The sequence below is a fragment of the Ceratotherium simum genome, chromosome 12 (assembly GCF_057802395.1).
Source record: "Ceratotherium simum simum isolate JZ-2026a chromosome 12, ASM5780239v1, whole genome shotgun sequence".
Lineage (NCBI taxonomy): Eukaryota > Metazoa > Chordata > Mammalia > Perissodactyla > Rhinocerotidae > Ceratotherium > Ceratotherium simum.
The window spans coordinates 15,981,904-16,003,680 of record NC_141911.1 but is presented as its reverse complement, the minus strand read 5'-3'; the positions used below and the strand labels follow the sequence as shown (position 1 = coordinate 16,003,680).

At 35.4% G+C, this 21,777-nt stretch overlaps 2 long non-coding RNA genes across 2 annotated transcripts in view; one reads left to right on the top strand and one right to left on the bottom strand.

Moving 5' to 3' along the window:
* LOC147915783 (uncharacterized) overlaps nt 1–17,822 on the top strand; it is a 105,824-nt gene extending 88,002 nt beyond the window's left edge. Inside the window, exon 3 of the long non-coding RNA XR_015553779.1 lies at nt 17,652–17,822. This is a non-coding gene — a long non-coding RNA (uncharacterized LOC147915783). The remainder of the gene's footprint in view (nt 1–17,651) is intronic.
* On the bottom strand, nt 17,756–20,459 carry LOC147915782 (uncharacterized). The gene is made up of 2 exons (XR_015553780.1): nt 20,277–20,459; nt 17,756–19,671 (listed from the first exon to the last, which is right to left on the bottom strand). It is a non-coding gene; the product is annotated as an uncharacterized LOC147915782 (long non-coding RNA).
* Between the last annotated feature and the right edge of the window lie 1,318 nt (nt 20,460–21,777).

Sequence of the window (21,777 nt, the reverse complement as noted above, 5' to 3'; positions counted from 1 at the left end):
CTTTATATAATTTAATCAATGAAAGCAATGATTTAAATGCTTTCAAAAATTGATTTATTTGGTTTTTATTTTATATACATCAGAAAGATTTCATAGTAATGAATATGTCATTGTAGAATAATTAAAATTTCTACTTGTTTTGTGAAATAACATGGCTTCAGATAATATAATTCAACTTTTAGCAGTAGTAAAAAATGCATTCTGAAAACTGAATTTTGAATAACTATCACTATCATAGTTGTAATATAAATGGGCAAGCTAAATAAAAGATTATTGAGGTTAATTTAAATGATAAATAGAATTGTCTTGAAATAAAAGTTTATTATTTGATGTGACAGCCTCTATGTGATAGGTTCTCTATCTAGAATTTGTCTTCACCATCTCTTATTTGGGCCATTTTAATCCAGCGTTTGCATTGTGCTCTGTTATTGTTATGGTATTATATGTTGGGCAATTTATTTTTCAAAGTTAACTCTTTTTGTCTATCTTTACGTTACAAAATATTATATATTTCTATCGATTTCACTTTGCTTCCAGTCATCTGTGTAGCTAAATAGAATGCACTTTTTTTGTTGTTGGTGGTGAGGAAGATTGGCCCTGAGCTAACATCTGTTGCCAATCCTCCTCTTTTTGCCTGAGCAAGATGGGCCCTGAGCTAAAATCTGTGCCAATCTTCCTCTACTTTGTATGCCGGTCACTGCCACAGCATGGCTTGATGAGTGGTGTATGTCTGCACCTGGGATCTGAACCCACGAACCCTGGGCCACCGAAGCAGAGAGCACCAAACTTAACTGCTATGCCACCAGGCCAGCCCCATAGAATGCACATATATTTTAAGTGAAATTATGACCCCCCCCCAAATAGGTATTTTAATGGTTGTATGCAGACATTTTAAAAGTCTATAAGTATGATTTACTTTTAGTGTATTAAAAACATAATCCAAGAATATGCACTCTGAGTTGTTTTATATGGAGTATAGGCAATAATAAGTAATAATTAGTAGATGTGTAGCCTACATTCCTCATTGGCTAGATACAAATCGTGAGAAAGTAGATAAGATTTTAGTCTTCGCTTCAAAAACATATTTTTATGCCATTTTTGAGATTGTTAGCTGAAGATGCTATGGCTAATGGTGTTATTTTCTGAAAAGATGTACTTGTATCTGAAAGTGCTATTACGTGACTGAGACATTTCACCTCAGCCATTCCTGGGGGATCCCATTATCTGCAGCTCTGTGGCCTTATGGGTAACACCTTGCTTCTCTTTAAACAGAATCTGTCTCTAACTGTTTGCACACTCTGGTGTTTTGTAAGTTTCTTCTGCCTATGACTACATCTCATTGCCCCCAAAGGGGCCTTCTAAGCTCTTGAAACATTTCTTAAGCCCACCTTCTGTTCTGCTCTCGCTCACTCAGCTTTTTGGAAAGCATGTACCTTGATTCCCTGATGTTCTCTTCTGTTGACTCTCATCACGTGGCTTTCACGGCAAAGCTAACTTGCAGTGAAGGTTTTTGAAGCTTTGGGTTTGGATGCACGGGCTTAAAATAAGAATTAAGTTTCAACCAAAAATTGAGTGCAAAGTAAATATTTCCACTGATGAGTTTTATGTAATATAAAAATAAATATGAAGGAAAGAAATAACTGTTTGTTCTTATTATACCTCAAGTTAAAATAAGATTGAAAATGATCTTTTTATTTTAATAGCTTTTCTGAGATGGTCATGTATATTAAATGATTAAAATGATTAAAATTAGAGCTGCTACTGTTTACATATATTTTATTAACACAAATTCATTACACACAAATCAAGTCAATTATTTTTCAGTGAAAGATCTAAATTTGCTATCAAATTTTTAAGTGTGAGCAATGGAGAATAAAAAGCTTGTGAACAAAAAATTAAAATTGGAAATAAAAGATAACTGTTTCAAATACATAGTACAAGAACTAAAGTAATATGAAAAAGTCAAAAAATGATAAAGTACCACAGATGATTATAATTATATGATGAATTCTACTTATTATAATTTTAATAGTATTTAATTTTAAATTCTTATTTAGATTTTATAATTATTTTTTAATCTATAACAATTCTAAATCCACATTTATGTAGGATTAATAAAGTAGCTGGAAAATAAAAATAATTGAGGATACCAAATAAAAATAAGAAAAAAATAGTACACATTATGATAAGGGCATCATGGGGGACCTGATGATTTAATTGCCATCCTCCTTCGCAGGAGAGAAACCTCTTCTTTACCATGTGGGTGTCAATGTCACAGTCCTCAGTCAGTGTTTGGTGCAGTTTAGGAAGAAGGTAATTTCATAAAGATTTCTAACATTGAGGGATTGACTCTAAGACTCCATTACCCTTATTTTTCTTCCATCTTAAACCTTTCCCCAGGAACTCCATCCTCCATTACAAATAAGTACTTCATCACTTTAATGAAGTAGATAATTGCTTTATATTTTCCACACATTTAGATAACTTTTGTGTTTTTCTACTTTCATTTCCATGTGTTCAAAAATAATTCAACATAATATCATTTTAAACTCTAAAAATTGGCAGATTAGCATATTTTGGATTCTTCACCACTGATATATTTATCTCACTTTAGATCAACAAGAAATTTGTGATGAAAACTGTTGTCTTTCAATCTAATCTGGTTAAATGGTTCCATACTTGCTCTATATGGTTCTATATTTGAATTAGAGTTTGTGTTGATGACTGCAGAGGTTAGATAATGACAGCACACTCTTCTTAAGAAGTCAGTGAGATACAATTAATTTGCATTTGTTCTACCTGTTTTCAAAAAGTTATTGTCACTAAGCATATTTTAATTATAGTACAATAATTACCTGTATCTTTACATCAAATTCAACATTATTTCTCTATAATTTTGTCATTTTCCCTCAGTCATTGCCAGGTTTTTCTCATTAATTTATTCTATCATGCAGATTTAAGACATTCCAACAACAGACAATAATTATGATTATATTCCTTCAATAACTTTTAATGTTTTCAGTTAATTAAGGAGGTTTATAAGACTACTCCAGTTTGTCTCTCACCCCATTTTTATTTTGTGCTTGGAGTCTTCCATTTGACAAGCAAATATCAGGTGTGTATAATGTACAGACTGTATAGAGACTGTGTATTATGTGCATACTGCCCATATAGAGCAGTATGAGAAATGCAACTGACCTTGATTTGAGTATTGTTTGACCGCACTCTCTTGTTCAGAATATGGGTTTATCTCAAAGTTAGTCATATTCAGGATATATACTCCTTTTTTGAGTTAAAACTCTTTTGGTAATATGTATTGAATCAGATATTTGTGATATACAGCACTCAGGTTTGTTTTAGTTTTTGTTTTATTAACCAAGCCTAAAATACCATGTAGTCAAAATCCCTGGACCAAAATATACTTTAATTAATAAAATTTAATATTCTTTTCTCTAATTCTGATCTCTTTATAATTTTGGTCATATGCTCTATCTTTCATATTTTGCATATATTTAAAATGTAACTTCTCAGAAATCCTTTTGGAAACCAGCTGTCTATATATTCTAAGTGGATAAACAATTTGTTGTTATTAGGCTTTGCTATTTATTTATTTACTTATCATTTATTTAGAAAAGACTATAGACTATTTATTAAGAATACAGGTTTTGGATTAGAAATCTTAGATTTAAATACGATTTCAATCACTATATGACCTGCTCTACCTTAAACACCATCGTTAACTTCTCTGAGCCCCACTTTGCCTCTATGTGTTAATGTGCAGGGCTGAATGGTGGAGAAATACAGAATCCCTAGGTCTTAACCAAGGCACTAAGATTCAAAGGTTTCAGGGAAGACACAGATGAAGCTTTCCTTTCTGGAGAAGCCTGAATCTCTCAAGCACAGATTTCTAATTGTCTCTTCCTCACTGGGATTCATTTGGGATTAGCGCAGTGCGTTTCCAGTCTCTCCTGCTCTGGTATATGGAAGGAGTGGTCACAAGTCTGCTATTAATCTTTTCCTCCCTATGTAATAAAAACAAACAAACTAATTAAAAATGTTCTCTTGGGCCAGCCCCAGTGGCCTAGTGTTAAGTTCAGCATGCTTTGCTTTGGCGGCCCAGGTATGGTTCCCGGGCGTGGACCTACACCACTCGTTTGTCAGTGGCCATGCCATGGCAGCGGCTCATGAACTTTTAAAAAGAGGAAGATTGGCAGCGGATGTTAGCTCAGGGCAAATCTTCCTCAGCGAAAAAAAAAAAAAAGGAAAAAAAAGCAATGTCTTTTCAAATCTCTCATAGATCCAAGAAAACAAGATTAAGTATTCAATTCTTTAAAAAAAATACAAATAAATGTTCTCTGTTTTCACACCTTTTTTTATGAACCTATGTCTTTGTTGCTTTTATAGTTAGATATTCCAGAACAATTGTCTGCATGTGTTGTTACAAAATTACACTTCACATTCACTCTTCAACCCTGTACAGTATGACTTTTGTCCCCATCCTTTCCCCCAAATTGTTTTTGATCTGGCCACCATAGAGATATAGCTTCACAAAAGCAATAAATCTCATTTATGACTCTTTTTCTCCCCCTAGAACTCCCTGAATCATTAAAGATGTAAACTCTTGCCTCCACCATAAAATCATATTTCTCATACTTTTGTGATACCACATTCTCCTTATATTCTCCCTACACCTTTGATTTTTTTCCTTTCCAGTCTCATTTACCCCTTCTTCCTTGTCAGCTGACATCTAATTTTTAGAGTATGTCAGGGCTCAGTCCAAGTCTTTCTTCACTTCTCATTCTACCTTCTCTATGTAAATGACCTCATTCTTTCCTAGGGTATTAATTCCTCTGCTAAAAATTCACAAATTCTATAATTGCCTCCTATGTCTCCTGCGAACTTCAGGGTTGTATGTTTGATGTATGTCCAAGATTGAAGTTCAGTATAATTGTATGAGCCAGAACAGCAATGCTCCTTCTTGATATTTACTTCTTTATTACAGCCTGCACACAGTCAATCCTATGTCCACCTTGCCTCCAAATCTGCTCATTTCTCATTTACTCAACTTTCCTTAACCCTGCAAATTCTTCTTTCACCTTCAAAGACTACTGCCAAAGTCTCCTTCTCTAATGGGAAGGTTAAATTTAACAAATTACAAATCAGATCTACAACACTTCTCTTTGCTTACAATTAACATAATAAATCCAAATCCCTTAGTTTGTCAAGCCAAGTCCTAATTATATAATTCTCACCCAACTATTCATCTTTCTCCACATATTCATGACACTCTAGCCACATGTTCTTCTTTTACTTCCTCCAAATCAACAAGTTCTTTTCTGCTCTCTTTGCCTCTTAGCTATCTTTTACTCATCTTTCAAGTCTGAAATGTCATTTCCCCAGAGAAACTTTTCCTGAATCTGTAATCCTAATTAGATCTTTACTGTGACTCCGTACCTTGATATTTTGACTTTTCCTCCATAAAGTTTCTCACACTTTGTATTCGTGTCTGCATTTTGTGTATATTTATATAATACCAACCTCTCTACTAAGCTTCCTAGGCCTTAGTGTGTCAATGACCAGATTTTCTGTTCTACAAAATCTGGTACATATATAAGTTCTGGTATGTATATAAGAAATAGAAATAATAATACCTGATTTATTGAGTAGATGTAAAATTAGATGAGATAATATATTTAAGTGTCTAGCAAAGCTGTCACATCATAAGCCTTTATGAAATTGTATTTTTTTATGAGAAATAGTTCTATGCCATGGCATCTACTTTTTAAGGATGGATACTTATTTCAGAAGCGTTAAAGCGTGGATTCAAACCAGTATGCCCGTATTCAAAGCTCAGTTTAGGTAATTTTATCTGTGCATTTGTGGGGAAATTGCTTTGCATCTCTGTTTTCATTTCCTCAATTTTAAAATAGAGATAACAATATCTGATAGGTTGTAATAAGAATACAATGAATTAATAAATTTAAGATACATAGTACAGTGCATAATACATATATACCGAGCATTCAATGAACATTGATTTTATTATAATTGTGAATACTTTTACCTACTTTAACAAATATTTAGACGTTTTTCTTCTAAAAATATTGTCAGTTCTAAACTGCCTTCTGAAAACTTTCTAGTTACTATCTACACTTTTACTATACTTTCTCTTCTTTTATTCTATATTAAAGAGTTTTTCCGCTCATGAAAATGATTTAGGTTTCTTTTTTTCCTGCACAGCCCTCTCAAGTTTGCTAACACTTTTTGCAATGAGATTCCAAAAATGAACTATGACTTCAGTTTATTCTCTCCGAATGTCATTGTTTGCTCAGCAAAATGTCTCTCCTCCTTCTTTCAGCACTTTGAAATCTCTGTGACTTCTTTTTACTGTTCCTGGACCTTAATCACGTCAACTCATTTTAAAATCTCCCTTTTAGTCTGAAAATATCTTACAAAATTACCACCCGAGGTTCTACACTGGCATTCATCTGCTGGCTTTGAAGTGCCTACGTTACTAGGCCAAGTTCATCCCACACACAGACCTCGAATGCTACCAGACGTCCATGCTGACAGGTAGCTTTGTCCTCCTCTCCCCCTCCTTACGCTTCCAGGCTTCACCCTACGCTGAAAATGCCACCTTAATCAGCATCTGCTAAGTGCACTCTTTCAAATCCTTTTGTTACACCCACCTTTTCTGTTAAGTCTAGAATACTGGAATTAACATCCCCCGCCTGCCCCAAATTCTTGGCCCTCATCAGTTTTTATAACTATCATTAACTTTCAAATCATATCCACATAATAGGAATGTATTCAAATTGAAATGTGATTTTTAATTGATACAAACACTTTTAATACCTAATTATACACCAAATTTTGAGAGGATGTGCAACATTTACTGAGAAACAAAAGATTTCTACTAGAGTAGATAATGAAATGAGGATAAAGGACATCTGTATTACATACAATATCTCTAGATTATAGGTAATGCATTTATTTTTTAAGACCATTAAGAGTGTGATCTTCTTTTTTAGTTCGCTGTCAAGATCTTATATTTTCTATTTTTGTGCTCTGAAGACAAATGACTCTGAATAACTATACATATAAAAATACTTCTGCTACTACTCCTAGTTATTACAGCATCTACAGTTCTTTGTGTACTTATTTTAGTAGGCAGCATTGAGTGCCTGACAATTTGCTAGTTACTTTACAAATGTGCTTCCGTTAATTTTTCAGAATACCAAAACTGCGATAAAGTCGTTATTGCTGTGTTATAAATTAAGAAACTAAGTATCAGAGCAGTTAATATATCCAGTTTTTAAAATGAATAAGTGAAAAATCTTGGTTTGAAATAATTTCTGATGTCAAAGCTTGTAGTAGGCAGAATAATCACTCCCAAAATGTTTCTATCCTGATCCCTGGGACACATGAATATGTTGCATTACAGAGCAAAGGGGATTAAAGTAACAGGTGGAGTTAAGGTTGGTAATCAACTAACCTTAAATTAGGGAGATTATCGTACATTATTCAGATGGGCCCAATATAGGGATCACAAGAGTCCTTAAATATGGGAGAGGAAAGCAGAAGAAAGTAATTTGATGGATGTGAGAAAACTCTATCTGCACTGCTGGTTTTGAAGACAGAAAGGGGTCATGAGCGAGGAATTCAGGCATCCTCTAGAAGCTGGAAAAGACAAGGGAACGAATTCTCCCTGGAGCCTCCAGAGGGAACACAGACCCCACCTGATAACTTGCTTGTGGGATTTTTGACCTGCAGAACTGTAAAATAAAACACTTGTATTGTTTAAGCCACCCAAGATGTTTTATTGTTCTAACCACCACCAAATGATGATTTGTTACAGCAATAGGAAAGCAACACAAACACGTCAGTTATTTGTAGCTTTTGATTATCAAGCCCTATTTTATACTGTAAGCCCTTGAGAGATGATCAGATTCAGTGCTCTCGTTTTTCAGATGAGAAAAACGAAGAATGGAGGTACTAAAATTAATTGCTATCAACTTTTTCTGAATGCTCTTCTTGGCTTTGCAATTGACATATAAACCAAACTTCATCAGAAGTTACGCCTTTGTTCTCTCTATTCCTACCTTCATGGGATGCCAGAGCTATTAGAATAGTCCGTTTCTTCTGATCTAGGATTTTTCGCTCTCTCATCTACAGTATCTCTTTTGTTCACACAATACATCAGAGGGACTTATTAATATACTAGGAAGGTAATGGATGCTGCTAGAAACATATTTTCTCTACTTAAATATTCTCTATTAATAAATCATATACAATAAATTTAAGTAGAGAGAATATTGTTTTCTTAGTATTTCAATTGCTTATTCTTCTACAGTCACTTTCTTAAAGCTCTAGTGACAAGGTTTTTTGTTTTGGTTTTGTTTTCTTGAGAAAGTTATTGGAAATATTGAAAAGTGGTAGACATATAGTAATTTTTTTGAACTAATGACAAAAATAACAATTGCTAAGCATTATCTGTGTTGGGTACTTCTCCCAAATATGTGTTTTATGTGTGTTATTCAATCTTACTCTCAAAAGTTTCCGATGATGTATGCAGTATTAAATGCCCACTTTACAGGTGAGGGAATAAAGGCACAGATTGGTTAGGTAACTTGTCAAATGTCACACTCATGGAAGCAGCACTGTCAGAATTTAAACATAGGCCATCTTGTTTTTGTGTGTGTGTGTGTGTGTGTGTTTTGGTTGGTTGGTCGACTTGACGGATTTGATTTGTTTTTAAGTGCAGCTGCTATAAAACCTACTACCAGGTGTAATAAAAAAAATCACTTCCATTTGCTGGGCTTTATTATTTGTAGTTATTAAATTCCAAGTTAATCCACGTTTTTATTGCTTTTAAATCTATTCATTCAAATTCTAAACAATACACAAGTTTATTTTAAACAGATCAAGGAAACCTAATTATCATTAGCTCTAACAATTAAAATTTCTCTTGATAAAACTTCTCTAGCCACTCTTTCCAAAGTTTTCTTTTTGTGCAATTTCACATCAACTGGCCATTCCCCTCTCTTTCATTTATTCATTTACTAATTCAAAAAGTATATTGGAACTCTTATGTGCCAAATCCTGCCTTAATGCTGGGGCCATGATGGTGAAATACAACTGAATAGTCTCATGAGGCATGTGATTCCTGGCTTATTATGTATCAGTGAGTATCCAAGCATCAGACCTTAGACACAGAGTGTGGCGGGGACTTTTTGAATGACATCAAATGTATTCATCAGTTGTTCTTTACTTGAATGTTTTAGTTAGGATCTTTTGGGAAATAAATGGTCTAGATTCATTCACTCTTTCTACTGGAGAGGGATCCCTGGGAAAGAAAAATGTTATGGGATCCAGTCTCATCTCCTTGTAAACAACTAGAAAACATCCCAAATGTTTTTACCTATGGAATGTTTTATCACAATGTTTCTGTTGTCTGTAATTGCCTATTAAAAAATTAAGTGTGTGGATTTTTGAGGCATGGCTTCCTGAAAAATGTTCCATAACCTATGTAACCATCTGGGTATAATATAGAGATATCTCCTGACATAAATTGCTCGTTCATGTCGGAGAAGTGACTGAAAACCCCACTGAGAAACCTCATCTGATAACCTGGATCAAAACACATGTGATGTGAGAGGTAGGAGAGAGGAAGACCTAAGAGCACGTTGAAAGGTTTCCTTCCTGCTTTGCCTATGCCGTATGGTTACTTGTGTCATTGAAACCATTCGTAAAGCTTGCTACTAGGACAGAGCTCTGATCTGTATTGTCTGCTTTGACAGTTTGATCCCTTGTGTTATGTCACCTATGAAAACAGAAGAACAAAACTTTACTATAATAAAGAAAGAGTAGAATAAATAGCCTTTTCAATTAAAAAAGAAAAAAGTTACAAAATTGCATTCATCTCCAAAAGGAAGACGTTGGGAAAAGAAGCTAAAGATACTAATTGTAATCATCACACAAAACTGAGTCAAAATGTATAAATTGGAGGGATGATAGTAATGTGTTTTCCCTATTTTATTTTATATGAAGAATTTGTGTATAAAAGTTTTCCCAAGTAGAATGTAAATATTAATTTAAGAAATTCAGAACTCTGAGCATACGTGAACCCAAATGGTATGTGTTGAAAAATTTAAATGTTTAACTTAATATTTCCTTGTGAGTAGACCATTGAAAAAAGTTTTAATATGCACCTGAGAAGGAAAGAACAGAGAACTTTGAAAGTATATATCTTTTTGAAGTAAATACAAATAGATTAATTGCAATGTTAAGCATATGGTTTATTTCTCACATCATGCTATGGTAAATAGTAACAATTTTCTTTATATATTTCTTGCTTTGTTTAAAAATAATGAATAAATTCTTAGATAATGTTTAAAAATCTGTCATATGAATAAAGATAGATGAGATGAAGAATAAAATGATTTAGCAGCAACAACTATTGTACATCAGCATTCAAGAAAGCAAATTCCTTTTTCAGTGAAAATTTGACCTTAATTTGACCTGAAATTTGACCTGAAAATTTGACCTTAATATATCAAAACTCTTAGGGTAGTTTCTAAATTAACAGTGCTCAAATAAGTGTGATGACTGGCATCAGAAGGTAGGGTGAGCAGTCCACTCTCTCAGGTGAGTTCATGTCAGTGGAAAAGGAAGGGGCACTTCCCTTCCTCGATATGCCTCATGTGAAAAAGAGCCTCATGTCCCTAAATCTCATAACCTGTTGTCTCTTCTCTTGGCTCGATGGGTTCTGACTTAGATTCTTCCATACAGCAGGTATCTGCAGATACTTGGCTTGAATTCATAGAATGAATAAACTAATTTCTGAGGCATATAATGGAGTGCTGGTTTTATCAGTCAAAGGTGAGATTTGGTGGTGGTGGGTATCTCTTTTGGGGATACCAAGATGCAGTGATGAGTTACTTTGGAGGCATTGTCTCCCTTGGGCGGCAACTTCCGGGCACTTGCTCCCTCTGGCAAAAAGTCATGGGGTAGTTTGGGGTGGCAAAGGCAGTCTTTCAAGGAGAGAATAGGGAGATAGCTGATTGTAGAAAAGCTATCTCAGGCAAAGCATGGTGATGTGTCATCTCTTTCTTCACAATTTTTCCTCCATCCAAATATTTGGGAAGGGATGAGGATAAGAACATTTTGTTTTGGTTCTTAGATATTGACCAAATAACTAATGTAACTTGGAATTTATTTTGATGAACACTAACTCTCCAAAGCTTATATAGTGTGTTAAATCCCATGAGTGCATATCATCTTCTTTTTGCACATTTTCTATTACTTTCTTGCTTGGCTATAATGATGGATTAAAGGTACTTACATATGCTAAACTTTTTGTCTTTGAATCTGGCTTTTCATCTTCTGCTTATCAGCTCCATTGGTGGAAACTCTCATGTATATATTAGCTGTTTTATAGAAATGCCTAAAACTAAATGAATCTTAGCGAAAATTAGATAGTCCACATCATACACTGCTGGTGGGAATGCAAACTTGTACAGCCACTCTGGAAAACAGTATGGAGATTTCTCAAAAAATTAAAAACAGAAATGCCATATGATAGAGCTATTCCACTTCTGGGTATTTATCCAAAGAATGTGAAAACACTAATTCAAAAAGACATATGTGCCCCTATGTTCATCACAGCATTATTCACAATATTTTGCCAAGACTTGAAAGCAACCCAAGTCCCCAACAAACAAATGAATGGATAAAGAAGATGTGGTATATATATACAGTGGAATACTACTCAGCCATAAAAAAGATAAAATTGTGCCATTTGCAACAATACGGATGGACCTGGAGGGTATTATGCTAAGCAAAATAAGTCAGACAGAGAAAGACAAATACCATATGATTTCACTCACATGTGGAAGATAAACAAACACACACATAAATAAGGAGAATAGTTTGAAGGTTACCAGAGGGGAAGGGGGTGGGGAGAGGGCAAAAGGAGTAAAGTGCCATACGTATGGTGACGGATAAAAACTAGACTATTTGTGGTGAAAACTATGCAGTCTAAACAGAGGCTGAAATGTAGTAATATACACTGAAATTTACACAATGTTGAAAGCCAACATGACTTCAATAAAATAATTTTAAAAAATTAGATGTTCAAACCTAAAATGCATTTCTTCCCCAGATATGGGAAACGACCTCTTTCTCAAGAAGCTCGTTTCCACTTAAAGAGGAATAGAGCAAGGCACCAGAACTTACACAGCATTTTCATGTTACCTGATTGCCAGCAGCAGACAGTGCGATACCAGTGGTAGCTTAGAAGATTATATTATTGCTTGTGTTGAAGGAAACTCTTCAAAGACAGCAATGCATATTGATATTTTTACTTTAACCCTCATTTTATTCCATTCTTCCCTTTGTAAATTTTGTTCTGTTTTTTTAAACTCTAATGTTAAAAGCTTAGTTAACAAACAGATAAGGAATTTAGTATAAAGCGGAATCTGCCTTCTGAAACAGTCTTATGACATTTTCTAGAGTCAAGTTTATTTTAGGTTTTCCGTTTTCCACCTGTGATCTTGATGTATATTTTTCAAGCTATTATAAACCCAGTTTAATGACTAATAGTCACGACATTACTTTCAAGCAGGTGTCAGAAATCCTGCTTTGGTCATCTCTGGTTTACAGAGGACAGAGCTGCCGTTTTCTCCTCACCTTCCAAGGGCAGTCTTATCATTAACTCTTTATGCATTTCTAAAACAGAGGTCAGTCTGCTTAAAATAATTAAAATAATTAAAAGAAGAAAGAATATGTTTTGGGAGCACCTAGGAAAAAAACGAGCATGTGACTAATAAGGGAAAAAGTAGATTATCATCAGACTCTTTTTTTTTTTTTTCTGAGGAAGATTCACCCTGAGCTAACATTCGTCACCAGTCTTCCTCTTTTTTGTATGTGGGTCACCACCACAGCATGGCCACCGATGAGTGGTGTAGGTCCACACCCGAGAACCAAACTCAGCCCGCCAAAGCAGAGTGTGCCAAACTTAACCAGTAGGCCACTGGGGCCAGCTCCTCATCAGACTTTTTCACCACAACACTGAGGTTTGTTGGACATATCAATGGAAGTTATACTGTCCGTGAAGTAAATGGAAAATATAATTGGTTACTTGAGTGCAGAGATATTATCAAATAGATATAGATATGGAATTTAATATAATTATGAAAATTTGACGAATCTGTTAGAAGAGTGTGTATGTAACTTTTAGTTGATATAACGAGAAATAAATTTACTTCTTTCTCTTTTTATCATACTTCCAGTACTTGCAAAGTTTCAATTAGGCATTATGAGTTATCCTTCAAATGTGTCATCTTAATACATAAACTCCTTAAAGGAAGAAAAGTAAAGAATGATCAGACATTTCCAAAGTAGAGCAAACTTTGCAGGATCACTACTATTCTCATGCCTGCTAATCCAGCACTTCCTTAAACTACTTCAATCTGCTGTGTTTTATATAATACATAAAAAGCGGACAGCTCAATATATATGAATTAATACAGTACATATTGTTTTCAACAGCACTACAAAAAATAAGTCTTTCTCCCAGATACCTTACAGCACTTCATAAATAATTAATTTTTAAGAGCTCTGGGGTTAAAACATGCTGTCAGTATGGTTTTAATGAAAGAAAAAGGGAAGTTCAGACAGGTAACGTCAGCCTCTCAAAACCATTCATGAAGTTCGTGTGAAGGCTGAAGATAGGACCCAAGACTCACATCTCTCCATACAGAGCACAAAAGAGCAAGACTTTTTTTCTTAATAGTCAAATAAAAATTCATGTTAGGATCACATGCAAGTGTATTAATAAGTTCAAGGGAAAGCACTAAGCTAGACCAAGAGAGAAAAATAGATAACATGAGAAAAATTAGTTGTGATTATTATAAAGTTTACCGTGGTGTTATCAGTTGTTAACTCCAACGTGAAGAAATGTAATAGACCTACCTGTAGTCAGGAACACAGACACTAGCATCAGAATGATTTCTGATCATCTAAAAATTCTGTTGGTGAACAATACTGAAAAAAGACTGAATGTATGTATCAAACTCCATCTGGTAACCTAATAGTTCATCTAAGATAGTATAAACAGCAGCAATGCAAATAGATTTACTGTAGAACTGTCAACCTACAGAATGCACTACTCATCAATAATGGAACATATGATTACCTTATATCTATTAAAATTTTTACGATTTAAAAAAAACTTTCAAATATATTATTTAATGAACTCAGAAGGCTAGAATTCTGATGGACAAAAGGGGTAGGATTCAATAGCCAGAAATCAGTTCTAATGAAATAAAACAATTTGCCTGAATGAAATACTCAGTACGAGTAATTTATTCTACTGGTATAATGAATTGTTTACAGTTCATTAAAAAATATTTAATTGAATATGAAGAAGAGAAGAAAGGAAAAACGAACATAAAGATGCATTGGACAATACAACATAGTTGTATAAGAATAGTCGACAATATCTTATGGTTTGTACACTTGATATCAGTTATTTGAGAACTTCTCCAGAAAGGTTTTGAGTCAATTTTAACCCATGAAAAAAAAGCCTCAGATGCCTATCCATATTTGAAAACTATGAGAATACATGTACAGAAGGGAATTTCATGCATTGCTAGATATTTTTATCTCAACAAACAGATAATCGTATATGATGTTTGTACCACTATTAAAAATAAAACCACTCTGGGCCAGCCCGGTGGCGCAAGTGGTTAAGTGCGCACGCTCCACTTCGGCGGCCCGGGGTTCCTAGGTTCGGATCCCAGGCGAGCACTGATGCACTGCTTGTCAAGCCATGCTGTGGCGGTGTCCCATATAAAGTGGAGGAAGATGGGCGTGGATGTTAGCCCAGGGCCAGTCTTCCTCAGCAACAAAAACTGAAAAAAAAGGAGGATTGGCATCGTATGTTAGCTCAGGGCTGATCTTCCTCACAAAAAAATAAATAAATGAAAAATAAAAAAAAATTAAAAAAAAATAAAACCACTTATGTATCACAGAATTCATAAAGAGAAGACCTATCTCAGATACAGCCAGTCCTTTAACTACAGCTCACTTTTCCTCAAATGATAGGGAAGAGTTAAATAACTATACTAATTAACTTATCTACATTTTATTTGTAACATATATAAATGAATACAAAAGTGTTCACCTAAATATAGTTTGTAGATGAATCAAACTTCCAATATGGTAAAGAATATGAATTTTTGAATGCATGTATTAAAAATATGAAACTAAGTACCTACCATTTTCTTCTAGTAAGATTTTTCATGTACAGAATATATCATCACTGAAATAGAAATGCCAAATGCCCTCAATTTAAACAACACTCAGTCCTAGGTTTTCTCTGATCTCCTTATCCCTGAACTGCCTGTGGAATCCTAATTTATGTTTTGGTCAGCCCTGCTGGTTTCTGCAAACATATTGGCCATCCTTATTCCACAGTGTAGACAGATAGATGACAGAAAATAGAGCATAGTAGAACCATTCAATTAAAATGCATGTTGAGAGAGAGCCCCCATCCTCCTTGAAGCAATTTTAATTGCACTGGGACTCCCTCTGATGAAGATTTTTTTTTTTTTTTTTTTAAAGATTTTATTTATTTATTTTTCCCCCCCAAAGCCCCAGTAGATAGTTGTATGTCATAGCTGCACATCCTTCTAGTTGCTGTATGTGGGACTCGGCCTCAGGATGGACGGAGAAGTGGTGCCTCGGTGCGCACCCGGGATCCGAACCCGGGCCACCAGCATCGGAGCGCGTGCACTTAACCACCAAGCCACGGGGCCGGCCCTGATGAAGATCTTGATAGAGGACAACCCTGCTATTAATTTTCCAGGGTCCCTCTGAAAGACTCTTCAGCCACTGTTAGCAGAGTGGATCTAGCAGCTGCAATCTGAAACCTTGCTCTCCCAATGATCACAGTGAAAAACAAAAAAATTATCTTGAGGCAAATGTGCATACAAAGAACAATAACTTTTGAAGTGACAACATGTTTTATAATGCCTTTGAGTGGCTCATCTCCAATTGGCGTCAATCAGAATAATTTTGACTGTAAAGCAGAGTAGAAGCTATTTCTTTTTATGTCTAAAGAAACGGACGCGGACTATGCATAGCTCTAAAAGGGTAAAGATTGAGAGAAAATGTGAAACGTACTCAATCCCTTAAGGAATACTCTGTGTTTGAAATTCTAACACAGAGATTCTAATTCATTCATCTCTTGTGAAAGAAAATAATCCCAAATCACACAGGTAAACTGTCAGTGCTGTCAAATATCAATGAACAATTCATCATCAATCATCAACATTTTATCTCTCAGGAAGACTCTGAAAACTGTCCAAAATATTGTTGAATGACCCCAAGGCTACTACAAATACTTAATGAGATCTTCATGGGATCTTTTGAAATTTTGCTTTCGATGTTTAATGCCTGCGTTGTTTCACTCTCACCACACTCTTTTTCAGACTCCTGGGATTCCACTTTGATAATCTTGATTCTTTCAGGACACGGTGGAAATGAAGACAGCCTTTGCACTTGATTTATAAAGTGCGTATTACCATAGCAATCATACTGTCATATGAAAACAGACATCTTTACTAGAACCTGGATAACTGTAATGAGAAATGACAAAAATTGGCAGGACAGTTTAGTTCATTCTGTTCTCCGTGATTGCCTTATTTTATTTACATTAATTTGTACACTTTTACTAAAAGTGGATTCAATATAGTTCTATCCATTGTCAGCGGATTTATTTAAAAGAATTGGTTCCGCTTTTCTGAGAGACCTCTATCTAACGGAGCTTAAACAGTTCAACTACACAGAACTCAGTGGAAAGTGATGAAATCTTTACTCTTTGTTTCTAAGACAATGCCCAAATATTAAAAATTAAGGGATGCTTGATATGGTAAAAATAAAAGCCAGATTATTGATTAAACCATTTCACAGCAAGGGAATGCTATTGTCTCAGTGAGTGAAGTTGGCAAGAACACTCTCATAACTAACTAAGTCAAGCAGGAAACAGGACAGCAAAAAACATCTGAGGCTCACCGAGGGGCCAAGAACAGAGATGGAACAGGATATAAGCAAGTCATTTGGTACTGTTGATCTCTAGATAGACATAGAGATCAGGACATAATTGCTTCATTAAATAAATAATGATTGCACATTCATGATGTACTAGGTACCATACAAGCCTCAGATGACACAGCAATGAAAAGATGGGTGAGGTCCCTGTCTACAGGGAACTTACAGTTTAGTGGAGAAAAAACATTGAACAATCATATAAATACTATCTAACTTTGTTATAAGTGACATGAAGAAAAACAGCAGAATATAATAATGGTATATTACATTGGGTGCTGAACAAGTCTCACATTTTTATGTATGTTGATAATAGAACAAAGAGAAGGGATCTGTCGTTGGTTATTGTTTTGTTGTTTTGTGGTAAATATAGGAAGGGAAATCAATGCTTTTGACTTCAGGCAGCTTTCTAGGTATCTAATTTATAAACAGTTACCTACAATTTATTATAAAGAGCTAATTCGATTGTTTTAAAATGGAAAATTTTAGTGAACCGCGTGACATCACGGCTGTGCTTTGTTCTCTGCTTTCTTCTTTAGATCAATTGCAAGAACTGATCCCAGGATTGTAGGATCCCAAAAAGGGAACCCCAACTCCAGCCTCGGGAAGGCGCGGACCCACAGACACAGAAGACCAAGCTTGATGCAAACGCAAGAGGTAAGAGGTTTATTAAGCGGAGCTCCGGGTCGACACGTATCTCTCGCAGGAGACAGAGGAGTCGACCCCGAACCTTAAGGGGCAAGCTCTTTTATAGGATTCGGAAGCATAAAGCGGGAAAAGGTTGGCGCGGTCTTACATGATTGGCTAATTTAAAACATTTAAACAGTTACATTTTATGGCGCGAATTGCTATGGCGCGAAGCGATTATCAGGTTACACACATGCGTCCCCATCTGGACCCCCTCCACCCCGACCCTCCCAAACTTATCCCTCTGGAGCACTCTCTTGTTCTCAATTCTTCCCCGAACAGTTTAGGGTGGGTCTTTCATGAATAGAGTCAGTCAGGATCGATAAACGTTCCCCCCTATACCAGGAATCCTTAGGGTGTGGAGGTGCCTGTCTCTAAGGTAGTAACTTTTTAATTTTTAATACAAGTTTTACTTCCTTCATTCCCCACTTCTTCTTTTGTCCCTAGTTCTAATCTTAGAACTTAGTTTTCGGTGTCTACTATCAGTGGCTCATTGCGTGGGAGAGCTTGGTAATGGCGTTGGAGCATCATAGCATGCACTGCATTGACCCTTTTTCTTATGAAAGCAGTAATTCTATTGAAAACACACGGTCCGAAGACCAAAAGTAGACAAAGAATCAGCAAGGGTCCTGCTAGGGAGGATAGTAAGGTCGTCATCCAGGGGGACTTAGTGAACCAGGATTCAAACCAGCTCTGTTGCGCCTCCCTGCTTTGCTGCCTCATGTCTAATCTTTTCTTTAATCTTTGCATTGAATCTCGGATTACCCCTGTGTGATCTGCATAGAAACAGCAGTCTTCTTTAAGGGCCGCACAAAGTCCTCCCTCTCTTAAAAACAGCAGATCTAATCCTCTTCTATTCTGGAGCACTACTTCAGACAGGGAGGTGAGGGACTCTTCTAGTTTAGAGATGGACTGTTCTAAGGTCCTGAGGTCTTCATCTATAGCATTGCTCAAGGCAGTTAATCCCCTTTCTCCTGTGACTAAGGCCGTAGTGCCAGTCCCTATGCCCACAGCAGCTCCCAGTCCCAGGAGTACAGCCAGGGTGAGGGATACTGGTTCTTTTTTCCATAATCTGGATCTCTGGTCAAATTCATACTCGAAACTATTGGCAGTATGATAATAAATTTTAGGCACCAACTGTACAAGCACGCAAAAATCTTGTGACGAATTGAATACGCCAGTTGAGATGCAGGGGGTCAGGCCTGTGGAGCAAGCCCATCACCTATTGGGCCCTGGTATCAAAAAATAACCAGGAGTGGTCGGAAGGCTGACTTCAGTCTTATTACATAGAGCCTGGTAGCCCGGGGGAATTTTTTCTAAGCATAGTCCTGAACCGGTCCCCGATACATCCGTTAGGGTTATCCGCCCTTCTTTGCCCCAAAGACAAGTCGTGTGGTCCGTGGTGTTATTATAGACCCCCATGGTGGCAATTTCTTTATAATAAGGGGGGGCTGACCGCTAGGCATAGCCAGCATGCTTCAGTCATTTCAGGGTTGGAGCCATTTAAGGTGTAGTAAGCTCCCCGTACTAAGTTAAACAGTCTGTGTCATCTTTGCCCAGTAGGTACTGCGGGAGGTCAAATGTCCTTCAGAGAAAACAATCAAGGTAAAGAGATATATTTCAGGGTGGCCAAATTTTGATCTCCCACAGTCCCGCCTTTGAAACTAAAAGTTTCACAGTCCTTTTGAAACTTAAAGAAGTTTCATAGTCCAGAAGCTGAGTTGGTAGATTGTTTCATCTCACTGATCACATTTCATAGTCCTGATGATAGATCAGTTCAATTGAGTTCCTTTTGGAAGGTGGTGATGCAGGTGGGCTCTCAAGGTTAGGCCTATATTATGGTATCAAGTCTATCAGCTTCAGTTTGTAAGGCTTCAGGAAAAAGGGCAGGTTCAGTTCTCAGTGATTCCAAATGAAAATGATGGAAAAAATCAAAAACGTTAGTTTGGAGATCTGTAGCCAGATATTTCAGGAGACTGGAAGAAATCAGGATCCAGTCTAGTCAACAGATATAAAATAAAAACCTCAAAAGACAATTAACAAAACTAGGATCTAATATCTGCAAATGTATACTATAGTTGTTACTGAAATATAATTTTTTTCTCTAAAATCACCCTCATTTTTATTAAGATAGCAAAATTAAAACTAACTAGTTTGCAAAATAAGTCTAGTTCTAATAGAGTTGGCCCAATTATTAACATAAGTACAGCAAGAATAGCAATTGATCACATAGGCTCTTTTAAATCTGCTTTGCTGGAACTTTTTATTAGGAATCTCACATTGAACTTTAAAGGCCTCTCGAGGCCAGGAAAGCCAAGCCAAGGATTTTGTCACCAGACTTTGCCTGCAATACCTATAAATTTGGGTGAATTCCTCTATTCCGAGGTTTCCCCAAAATATTTCAAGGTTCCTTGTACCTGCCAGATAAGTGACATTCTTTACTTATCCTGGTAAGTGCTGCTTGGAACATAAGGTACCAGGCCAATATTTCCACGTGGCTTTATTCCATAAAGTCCAATCTTCATTCCTCAAAAGCTGTATGGTTATATCGCAAATATGATGTTCCAGTCATAACCTTGGTAATATAACCAGTGTTTCCAATTGTGTCCTGTTACAAGGAGAACAGATTCTTATTGAACTTATGCAAATAACTATATTGTCATGAAAACAACAATACTAAGAGTTTCCAAATTCGAGGGATCAGATAGAGAGAAAAAGATAAATATTTCAATTTTACTTACAAAAGTATTATTTACCAAATTGCTATAAGTCATAGCTAGCTCAGGAGAAAAGAGAAAAAGTTTTCCTTAAATCTGAAAAAACAAAACATTAAAAATTCAGCAATACTTCAAATGAAAAATCATAAAAATTATAATCAGTTCATTCAGTCCTGTGTAATCCATTTTTGATCCCAATCTTTTTGTTAGCAGCTTCATGAAGTTATCAGTCTCTCCAACAGATTTCTGTAATTTCTTATCAAGTTCAGTTTTATGATCAGAAAGTTTATCAGAAGCCTGTACTTCAGTGTAAATGTCAGAGTCCTTTCTATGAATTTTTCTGAAGTTGAAACATTTTGCAAAAGCATTAGAGCAAAGAAATAAGTCTGTAAACAACAAGACCTCAAAATGGCAATTGACAGAGAAATTTGGTTAATTTTGTGACATACAACACTTTAAAATAATAATAACCAGAATTATGACTGATAATCAGGACAGATCAGCATTTCAGTAATGTTGTACAATTTTAAAACACCTATATCAATAACATTTACCCACATAATAGCACCTAAGCAGACTTATCATCACTTGTCTGACAATCTTTTCCATGTAATTTAACATACTGAATCAGCCTGATAAGTTTAGTGTCTTTCCCCTTATAGGAAGAGAGCAAATTTCTTTGAGAAGTTCCAGGGCCCTTTGAAAATTCCCAAAGAAAAAAGTAAAAAAAAGACTTTAAGATATGAATTTTGGGGGAGCTTGTCAAAAATATAAACAGTCAAAGCAAACATAGCATTAACAGTCTAAAAAGCCTTAATAGAGACCTCAGTCTTTTGAACACAGGAAATTATTTTAACAAAATATAGATTTTTTGTCTTTTAGGTAGACTTACTCAAAGGTAAAGAAAAATCTTTTGTAACCTCTTTATCAAGTTTAAGAAAATTATCCTTTTAAGAGAAATAAGACCAAATTATAATTTTGTACCAGCTTACTTTTGATATTAAAACTCATTTACTTAATTAAATTTATTTTAATCTTAGCCAACTTGACCATGTAAAAACTCTTTTTCCAGAATTCTTCTTTTACAAACTTATAACTTTCTTTTTACATTCAGAATTTGTCCCATGTCTTTCTTTTCCCTTCTAGTACTTGAGGATAAATTTATCTTTTTTAATCGACCAAACAAAACATTTCCATTCTTTGTTCCTTCTTTATACATCTTACTTTCCTTGTACACAGACATATTTTTCTTAATTTTTTT